Raw genomic sequence first — 10963 nt, forward strand, 5'->3', positions numbered from 1 at the left:
AATGTGCTATAACTGGATTACTAACCAAAGCGGCCAGTTCACCCACTCACTCACTTAACAAAAGTACACTTCTACAAATCGCATGTTACCCTACGAATCTACCCGTGGATATTCGGGTAAGAATTAGTCTATACAAACCCATGCTTGTCGTAAGAAGCGACAAACATGTTCGGGTGGTAAGGCTCGCTGACTTGTGTGACACGTCATCATATCCCGATTGCATAGACCGATGTTCATGCTGTTGATCACTGGCTTGTCTGTCCCAGAGTCGATTATTTACAGCCCCCCAACTCGAGTATTTACAGACCGCCGCCATACAGATAGTATATGCTATGTGCGGTGTTAAACTGCGAAAAAAACAAACAAAAACAAAACAAAGCAAACAAACGCCGGAGAGAAATAAATCATTGTTCTATTTTATCGCTCGCTTGATGTGTTGCCTTCAGCATTGTCCTGTAGGTCACCGTGACCTGGCTGAAGATTGATAGCCTCGATGTGGATCACATCTCACTTACGTGTGACATACGGGTGAGTCAGCTGCACATTACGTCTCAACCCAAGGTAAGGGCTAACATCAAACTAACGGACCCATGATATGTGAGTTAAGATTGTTGTCTACTGCACCATAAACTGTGCCCTCGTCCATGTCGAAATCACATATCGTCATCAGAAAGCCCTAGCTAATCGTAGCCGCCTTCCTGGCGTTGTTTTAATTTGGACAAATGGACTCTCTGTGATGTTACAATGTAATGAATTCCAAATCAGTGATGAACGATTTGACCACAATCGTTCACAAATCCTTTGAGAAAATGTCCACACACGCACAGTGCTAAGTTCTAACCGTAAATCATCGTTCCTTTGATGTGTCCATGTCACGAGGTTTGTGAAAACACGCGGGAAGTCTTCTCAGGATCATATTCCAGAAGCGCCAGTGGCTCCATCTGATAAAAGGAGGGCACAGGAATATAAATCACATATCCCCCAATCTCTGGTCCTGGTTACTGTCACTTTAGCCCAAGAGCATTGTCTCGCATCTGGGAACAGCCGTTGATGTGGTCGATATTTGTACAACGTTCTGCTATTTCAGTCCCCTCACATTTCATGTCACATGTGAGCTCGAACGTGTGTGCATGCGTTCGTGCGTGCGTGCGTGCATGCGCGCGTGCATTTGTGTAGTCTAATGTCATCATGCGTACATGTAGTTTTGCCCATAAGGATACCACGGTCATTTTGACATGGTCACTCCTTACAGACACAGAACAGACCAAAACGTCTTTACTTTTCTGTCCCTAAGCATGACAACGAGCACAAGGAGTATATACATTTTGGTGACAGGACTGATAGACTGGAACGTAAACCATATAAAATAGACATGATAAACAGTAGCACATAGTGCTTCCTTTTACACAGATTACTTAGATCTGAATTTTCACATACGTTTTACAGAAAAGCGTGGCTTCATAATTTGTTTTCTCTAGTGGCTTTTACCAGGATATGAGAATGTAACAAAAACTATAACTTTTTCGTACTTCACCAACTTTTTCATTTTGAAACAACTGACAAAGTTTGGTCTTCATGAAATGCTTTCAAGAATCAACAAAATAGGGACATTACTTACTCTAAGCCGATCAGTCTTTGTTTTATCCTCCTAATGCCACATGCCAGGCAGGGTTTAAACAATTGTCTTGAGCCCTGAGCTGAATTCAATGTGTGCGCAATATTATAAGATGTACTGACACATTGCGTTGACGGTAACGTACAAAACACGGCGGCAAAGAGAACACATGTATTGACAGTTTATCGTTTTGCGAGACTCTTGTCTTCAGAGCTACGAGGATCCTACGACTGTCACTGTGGACAAATTGCCAGTGTATTACCAAATCCGAAGTTCCCAGTCCCCCTTCACTACAATGTTGTGGTCAAATTGTCTATCACGGGGGTAAATAACCATGGCTCGCTCAGGATCTAAAGACTTCGATTCAGTATTTTGTATTGTGTAAAACGCATGTCATCAACTGGCTCTGTGTGGTTTAATGCCATGAGACCACTTGTCCATGTTCCTTATCTTACCAGTCAGCAGTGAATGTGAAACGATAAATCACTGCATGAACATAGTACACTAGGCCATCCTCAAGCCACCCCCGGAGTCCGAGACAAAATTTGTACAAGAAACCTTTCTGTGTTGATATTTCAGGTAACAGCGTCAAGTTGGAGATAATCAAATGACCAGGATGCTAATCACCAACAAGCAAACATAAAGGGAAAGATTATTCTTGTGCCATGCTTTGTTTCTGCCGACTATGGTTATACAGCTCTTTGGATGGTCGGTAAAATATGACACATGAAATAGTCTGTTAATCCTTTGTTTGGTCTTCGAAGTGGATTCCCGATTCCTTTGCTTGTTGTTACACCAGTAATGTGAAGGCTGGTGAGGTTTGGCAGTTTGCGTTGCTATGGCAATGTTCGATGGCGTCTTCATGACAAGTATTGCAATGGTTTTCCAGCTATGCAGAAACAGAAATGTTCGAGTATTTTTTTCCATCGTTGCAGTATAACGCTGCTATCATATCATTGTGGTGGGAATTAGAAACGAGTTTTCACATTTTAAATGCATCTAGGAATTGAACTAGATCATTCATGTGATGGATCAACACTCAAACAACAAGCTTACATCGCTGGTCGTCTGACATCTGCACACATAGGTCTGCTCCATGCCTTCTATCTCTCATCCACTCACATTCACGCTCACTCGGACAGCCATTCATTACTCACGGATCCATTTACCCATTTACCCAGCCACTAACTTCATTCCACACTTTGAACACATTTGGAAACAGAACTAGGAACTCATCGACTCAATCAACCATCCCTTCGTTGATCACTGCCTATTAGCTGACTCGCTCAACGATCAGGTCGCTGACTCGATCAAGAGCGGGGATTCCAGAATCACCCAAGACACCGACTAACTACGTGGCTGAAGATATTTCGGCGACTGCAGCCTTTGCTACAGAAACTTACCTATCGGTGTGTAGAACCAGGTTTACAAAAGAGGCCCAGATACCCCAATCTGATCTCCTGTCGCTTTTGTCGTCTGATCGGATGTGTGAGTGAGTCGTTGATGTCAAACAACACTAATATTGTCTACAAAGTCAAGCAAGACAGAAACCCACAAATAAAAATCTTGTGTAAGAAAAACAGCTTAAATCTGCCGTTAATGCCATTTAAATGATAGACCTTAAGGTCTTCGTTCTTAGAACAACTGAGATTGCAGAGATCGATAATTACCCTGGGATCCCAAACGAGATGACATCCGTGCACTGCAATGGACAATATCGTCACACTATTGATGGAATCAATATCGTCATACTATTGTTGCCATTGATGGAATCGTATAAATAAATGTCCACTTGTGATAGAGTATGGATATATTCTGTGTATAGTTATGTGCCTATATATATATTTATCACTGTCTTACTCAACCACAGTCCAGTCACCGAGTCACCACAGGTTCATTGAATCACTGGACACCACCCACTTACAGACTCACTCACTGAAAAAGTAACTGCTGCTCTGGACTGTACCCTTTCTGAAGAAGCTGTGATGTTGAACAGATCAATTTGTATATGTTCCCGATGGAAAGACCGACGGCATAAGTGTGACAGCTTTAAGGATTATCTGAGCATAGGACAACATCCAACAGCTTGTACATGTTTGGTCACCATGTCAGGCTTTTTTGCGCACACTTCCCATGACAACAGACGAAAGCATACAGACTGCTACTCTTTGTTATGTTCCTGTATACCATATTCAAGAGGTTGGGACAACATATGTCCAACGTCTGAGATCATGTTCCATTCCAACGCATGGAAAGCATGCATGCTTTGTCTAGAAGAGAACTCACCAAGGTTATACATGTAAGTCCCTTACTTTCATCGATTTGAGATGTTCTGCTTAGCACAACAGACTAATTACTGCTGGACTGGGCACGTATGCTGGAACACACCGTGCCAGACTGACCAGCATCCATCTTGAACGCAAACACAGAACGTGACAATAGCTCGAGGACATTTCATATGGGCCAACACTGACCAGACTATAAACGGCCACTTCAGACGTACCCACTGTCATCAAACGAAGAATGCCCCTTTTCAATGTCAGGTGATTTTGTCTGTTAATCCTGTTGGATTCAATGGTGGCATGGCAGGATTTGATGAAGTTGTTCAGCAGATTAGGAGAAACACATCCAGGACATGGATGAGGCCGGAGGCCGTAAAACAGAAAGAGTTTCAAATGGTAAATTTGAAAATGTATATTGATGTGGTCCTTTACTTGAGCCTTTCCATGACCAGAGTTTAACTAGGGGGTGAGGTGATATGGTGCCACAAGCTTTCTTTAAGTAACTGGTGGATAATGCTCGAATGGTCTCACTAAAGCTTTGATACGATCGCATTGAATAGCACATTATTCATTGCCATGCTTTTATGACACGTGAATGCACAATAACATTCATAGTGATATGTTCAAGTGGGCTAGCGCAGTTACCATATCTGATTAGTGTAACTGCACGTGTTTTCCAAACAACCATATGTGCATAGCGTCCATATTCTAATCCCTGCTTCCAACAGGACCAGAAAGCCGAATCGGTGTCAAACTGAGATATTGTAAAACTGAAACACATTATAAAGTAAAGACAAATGACAAACTGTTGTTTCAACGACACGGATCAGATTTTACGTCGTTAATCAGCGAGGCCAAGTCACGTTTAAGCAGTTGTACCAACATCCGGAACGGCCAAATACAAACACACAGCATATCATTTGACATTGTTTCATCTTTTTGTATACTGAATGGAAGGTTCGTTATTGCGATGAACATTCCTATTTGTACGGTTCTTGTCAGCGACTGAGCTTTCCTCAGGAAACAAATGGACATTAAATATGACTTGGCAAACTTAATAATTTCCAATTTTCAAAAGCAGGTATCTTTTGTGTTTAGGTACACAAACAGAGCTCTTGAAATGTACCCATTGCATGCAAGTTAGGAATCGAAATCGAGTATTCGGCATGAAGAAAAGACCCCTTAACCACAAGGCTAACTCATCGCATGTAAATCAAGTTCAACGAAAAGGAATGTGAAGATCAACTCTAAAATACAATTTCTGCGCTATACAGTTAACCTGATGAAACAAGTTCATAAAGTTCGAGAACATTACCTGTTGACTTCATGAATCATACAAGGATCCAATATTACATATTACTAACAGCACGGTCAGGTATGAAAATAGAAATGAGTGATGGATCGAAAGCGGAGAAGTTAGGTTTTTACTGAGCTGACAAGGAATGCAACCAAGTTAGCACTGTAATTTGATACATTAATTCCCCATTTTGGCTTTTACTTTCTCGAATTAGTTAAGGAGAGCATATGACAAGACTTTGCATATGTTTGTGATGGGTACCATCCGTGAGGCAGGATTCGCTTACCTTTTTGCGAACATCTTGGATCATCACTTTCAGTGTTTCATAAACACACGCTCTTCGTATCACATGGTGACAATCACTGGATTGTCTGGTCCAAATCAATTTGTTTACATACTAACATCGTACAGCTGTAATCCTGCTGAAATAATAATATACTCATAACACATTCATAACTGTACAATCGACACTGCCTTCAGCAGTGTTCTTATGGATGTGGAAAGGGTTTTGACGAATCTATCATAATTACAAATACGTCGAAACTCACTGACACAATATGGGCGTCATCTGATGTCCAGACACACATTTGATAAGGCACGACACATAGGGTTTGGATCACTAGTATAAATGTCATATCCAGACAGTCATGTCATTATAGATGTTTTCAGAACATCGTGCAAGGCAGGCGTTGTTTGTAACAATAAATGTCGTAATAAACGGTCTGAATGATAAGGAAGAGAAGAACGGAATGGTTAAAGAGCTGCAAATGACAAATAATAATAATAATACGAGATTCCCCGTAACGTAATACCGCTTAGGTAAGTTTTCTCGATATGTCACAGTTTGTTTTTAAGGGGGCGATATACCTGGTATACATATGAAGGTGGACACCAAAACATCCCTTGCGTAAATTACTTGCGGATCTTGTAATCACAAAAACATCTTCCATTTGTCTCTTGAGCACCAGCTCATTAGGAAAGACGAAGTGAATAGTGGAGAATTTGACGCCAGAGCTGCAAATGAGAAACAACACTTCCAGCTTTTCTGGCACCATGTACCGCTTTAAATAGTTTTGCTGGTGTATTACGGCATGTCGTTAAGGCGATGAAATACCTAGAATATATTTGAAGGTGGCCTCAAACCAAGCTCACTTATTCAATAAATACATTGCCTGTGCAATTACTTTGTGGATCTTGTAATCACAAAACCATCCTCCATTTTATCTCTTGCTTCATGTGTTGGCTTGACCCTGGAGGTCACCTTGACCTGGCTGAGGATTGATAACCTCGATGTGAATTTCATCCCAACTACGTATGAGATACGGGCGAGGCAGCTGCACATTACGTCTCAACCCAGAGTAGGGACTAACATCAAATTACGTGAGTTTGGATTGGTTTCTATTGCACTGTATATTGTACTGTATATAGTCCATGCCCGAGTCACATATCGTCACCACAAAGACATCGTTAATCGTACCAGCCTGGTAGACCTTGTTTGAATTCGGACTAATGGACTTACTGCTATGTTACAGTGAAATAAAATTACAAAACAATGATGAACGTTTTGACCAAAGTCGTTCTCAAATTTAGGGAAATTAACCACTCATGCAGAGTGTTAAGTTCTAACCATAAACCGCCGCTCCTGTTTCCATGTCACGTGGTTTGTGAAAACACGTGGGAAGTCTTCCCTCGATCATGTTCCAACTGATAAGAAGGAAACAAGCAGAAAAATCCGATGTCACTCTGTCTCTCATTTTGGTTACTCGCATGTTAGCTCAATGGCACTGTCTCGCATTCCGAAACAGAGACGTCATCGTTTGTACGTCAAAATCAATAAGACTTGGTTGGGTGATGTGTCATTGAACTATTTCTTGGTCTCTGAAAAGACAAACTGTTCTCGGGTGTATCACATGCTTATATCAATAGTTAGACGATTATTTATGTTAATAGTCAATTATTTACGGACCTCTTTTCGGCAACGTCTATCACTATTGAAGACGTATACATGTTTTACTCAATCATTTGAGTTGTGGACAGGTTTTGAAAGTTATACAATGTCCACAATAGGTTTGAAGGCAATGCGGAAAATAAATATGGCTTCTCTTTGGCTACCTCTAGAGCCTTTCGTTTAATTGCCACGCCACCATTTGTCCAAGTGCTTCATCGAGCCAGTCAGTCTTGCATACTTACCGGTAAATCACTGCATGCAATATTACAGTCAAAGCCATTCTCAAACCACCCCCGGTTCCATTCAAAGAGCAAATTTGTAAAATAATTTCTTTTCTATTGATATTTCAGATAAGATCGAGAAGTTGGTGTTAGTCAGTTTCCAGGGTTTTTCATCACTGACTAGCAAACACTAAAGGAGAAAATATTCTAGCGTCATTCCATGTTTATGTTAACCATGTTTATACAGTTCTTAAGGTGGCCATTGAAGTATGCTACATGAAATAGCTTGTTAATCCTTTGTTTGATCTCGGAAGTGAATTTCCGAATCCTTTCGTTGTTATCAGATCGGTAATCGCCGGACTTGTGATAACCTGCAGCAGTTGATGCTGTTACAGTCGTGATCGATGCAGTCCTTGCAACAAGCGCTTGAAGCCCAACAGTACTTCACAGAGGCTCTCACGGAAGAGTGAGTCTTGAATTAAATGCAAACTGCAACAAGCGAGGCCAAAACATTCACTGAAATGCCTGATCGTCCTCATTCCTGAGGTGAGGTAAAGTCTTCCTGACATGCTTGTTCTGATTCGTACTGTCTCTTCGTCCGTCCGTTCGTCCGTCTATTTGTGTTTGCCAGTGATTGACAGGTCGCGTGGATTTTCGTTTGATTATAGAGTTCGTGGTTTTGACACCATTTGTGCATAAAATAAACAATCCACATGCCACATCAAGGGATTCCTTTACCTTTAACGTTTGTCAATTTCGTAATTTCTGTGTACATTCAGTTTCATAATTGTTCTTAATCAAACTGATGTCATATTTTTTGTGGAAACCAGGGTGGCAGGGTTAAATCGTTGTTTTGTGTGCCTGACTGAGAGTGTAAGTTCGAATTCTGGATGGGACTAAAATTAATAAAAATATTTGAAACTGTTCATTTACTGCTACATGCTCTGGTCTTTGTCCATTGGTTTACTCTGTGATTTGTCTGGTATACTGAGGTATAAAAGGGAAACCCACATGTCAGGGACTTGCACAGTTTGCACTGTAGACTTTCGATTCAAACTCAGTATACAAGGTCAGTTCCTAAATATACTATTCTGATGAGTGAATGAAATGCCGATGGCCTGAGCACCTACAAGAATAGTGGAAAAATGGGAGTCAAATTGGGGCTATCGGAAGACCAGAAAAAGCTTCAGTGGAGTGAATAAAGTATTCAACCTTCACGCCGGAGACCCAGGTTCGATTCCTGACATTTTTATACAACTGCATTGTCAATGAATCCACTCACACATCTCAGTCAGATAATCATATGAAAGTTCTGAACATGAAAACAACGGAGACAATTTGCTGACATGATTTGTTGTGATGCAGGCCATTATAAGTCATGTTATTTAAAGATGGCCTTGTTTTGTCTTTCATAAAGGTGTTTTTCTTAATACAGAAAAGCCTACTATTGCAACGTTCTTCATGGGCGGAACGGGTTCCATGAATACAGAGACTCTATTGTTAGACTCTCCAAGAAATGTTCAAACTGTTTCATGCCAATGATATATGTAAGTTGAAATTCACTGATAACACCTCCAAAATAGTTACGTTCAATTAAAGAATCATTAAGAACAATTTTCTGTTCGAATCTGCACCTGGAACACGTTGCTTTTATATAAGTCCATTTTCATCTGCAGTGAATGTTCCATCACCTCACAAAAATGTCAAATAGTCAATTATGCCAGTGCAAGCTGGTAACATTAAGATTTAGAATGGTTAAGATCACCGGCTTCTAACTTTTGTGTAAATGTGATTGAACAGTTTTCACTAAATGGGAAGAAGGGGGATTCTAGTGTTCGGAGTCCATTATCTCCAAATCAGGTTTAAGAGACATAAAACACTCTGGTCTTAATCAGTATTCTCAATGTCACATTATTCTATCTTCAGGTCATGCGGTTCAGTACTCATCAGTGATTGGTCTATCACCGAGAACAGTATGGTCCTGAAACATTGATTTAGTGGTGATAAAACAATTTTAAAATCTGAAAATGATACTTCCAGTGCATATTCCCATCAGGAACTGCATCAGAAGATAAAATAACACCACAGCTTTAGTACGATAACCTTAAATCATTTTTCAAAACGTGAATTTGGATCACTCTTGTTTCCAGGCGGCGACATGTACAGGATGGGGTACCGTTATAGGGTAAGGGTTCTAAATATAAGAAGAGGGCGTGTCAAAGCCGGGATCTGAGGTCATGACGATCATAGGTTTCCGAAGGGCATTTAGGACTCCAAATAGCAGAGACATTGCTTAAGCTGAGCATGTGAGTGAGTGAGTGAGTTTAGTTTTATGCCGCACTCCGTAATATTCCAACAATATGGAGGCGGTCAGTGACCAACAGCATAAGCATCGATATGCGCAACTTGGAACAGATGAGTTGTGTCAACCAAGTCAGCGAGTCTGACCATCCGATCCCGTCAGTCGCCTCATACAACAAGCATAGTCGCCTTTTATGGCAAGCATGGGTTGCTGAAGGCCTATTCTACCCCGGACCTTCACGGGTCTGAGTAGACGAAAGATGCGACATGGTTACTGAGGTTGTTTCAAGAGATTCCGCTACATTGGGTTGCACAAGGCAAACCATAATTCGGCTGTTGAGCCGTTTGAATATGACAGGCCGGTCATCTGATCGATCCAGAAGTGCACATCCCAAAGTCTCAACACCCAAGAGGATCGCTATCTGCTGGTTATTCAACTACGCAAGTGGATGTTGTCGATGACATCATCAACACCCACATAATTGGGTCATGGCATGACCCGATTCATAGTGACAAGACAACTATATGCTGGCATAGGGACCTGGCGACCGTTGCATGGAACGGCCTTGACCTTCCAGGAGGACCCGTCTGCAATAGTCATCACTACATCACTGTTTATTGGTACAATGCTATTTTGCAGATAAAACACGAGTATTGGCAGTGTGCTTCACATACATAATTCCACTTCATCAACAAGTTTGGTTATTTTGATCTTATTGGAAGAAACACAATCTATGTACTTTCTTTTGCTCTTCAGTTTAGTCTCAAAGAAATCAATTCACTAATAGATACAACGTTACACAGAGTCTTCTTATACATAGGTTTGGCACCAAATAGCTGTTTCCTTGTTCCAGTAGACCTTGTTCCACATAAAATCTAGAAAATTCAGAGTGCCTTTTGCATGTAGATCACGTCTTGCAACTCGCCTAATGCTCGTCACAGGAGAAACACGAGTGCGGGAGTCAATTCACTACTGGATACAACGTTACACAGAGTCTTCTTATACATAGGTTTGGCACCAAATAGGTGTTTCCTTGTTCCAGCAGACCTTGTTTCACATGAAATCTAGAAAATTCAGAGTGTCTCTTGCATGTAGATTACGTCTTGCAACTCGCCTAATTCTCGTCACAGGAGAAACACGAGTCCAGGAATCAAGTTCGTGTTAGAAGAGGTCAGGTATTCACACGAGACGTCTAGGGATAATCCTCGCAGTCCGTCACAATCTTTCGTGTGGTGTCACTATGACATGTTTAACTTTTACCAGAGCTGTTTATCCACACTTTTGTTTATAACTCGACA

Source organism: Haliotis asinina, chromosome 11 (genome assembly GCF_037392515.1).
Source record: "Haliotis asinina isolate JCU_RB_2024 chromosome 11, JCU_Hal_asi_v2, whole genome shotgun sequence".
Taxonomy (NCBI): Eukaryota; Metazoa; Mollusca; class Gastropoda; order Lepetellida; family Haliotidae; genus Haliotis; species Haliotis asinina.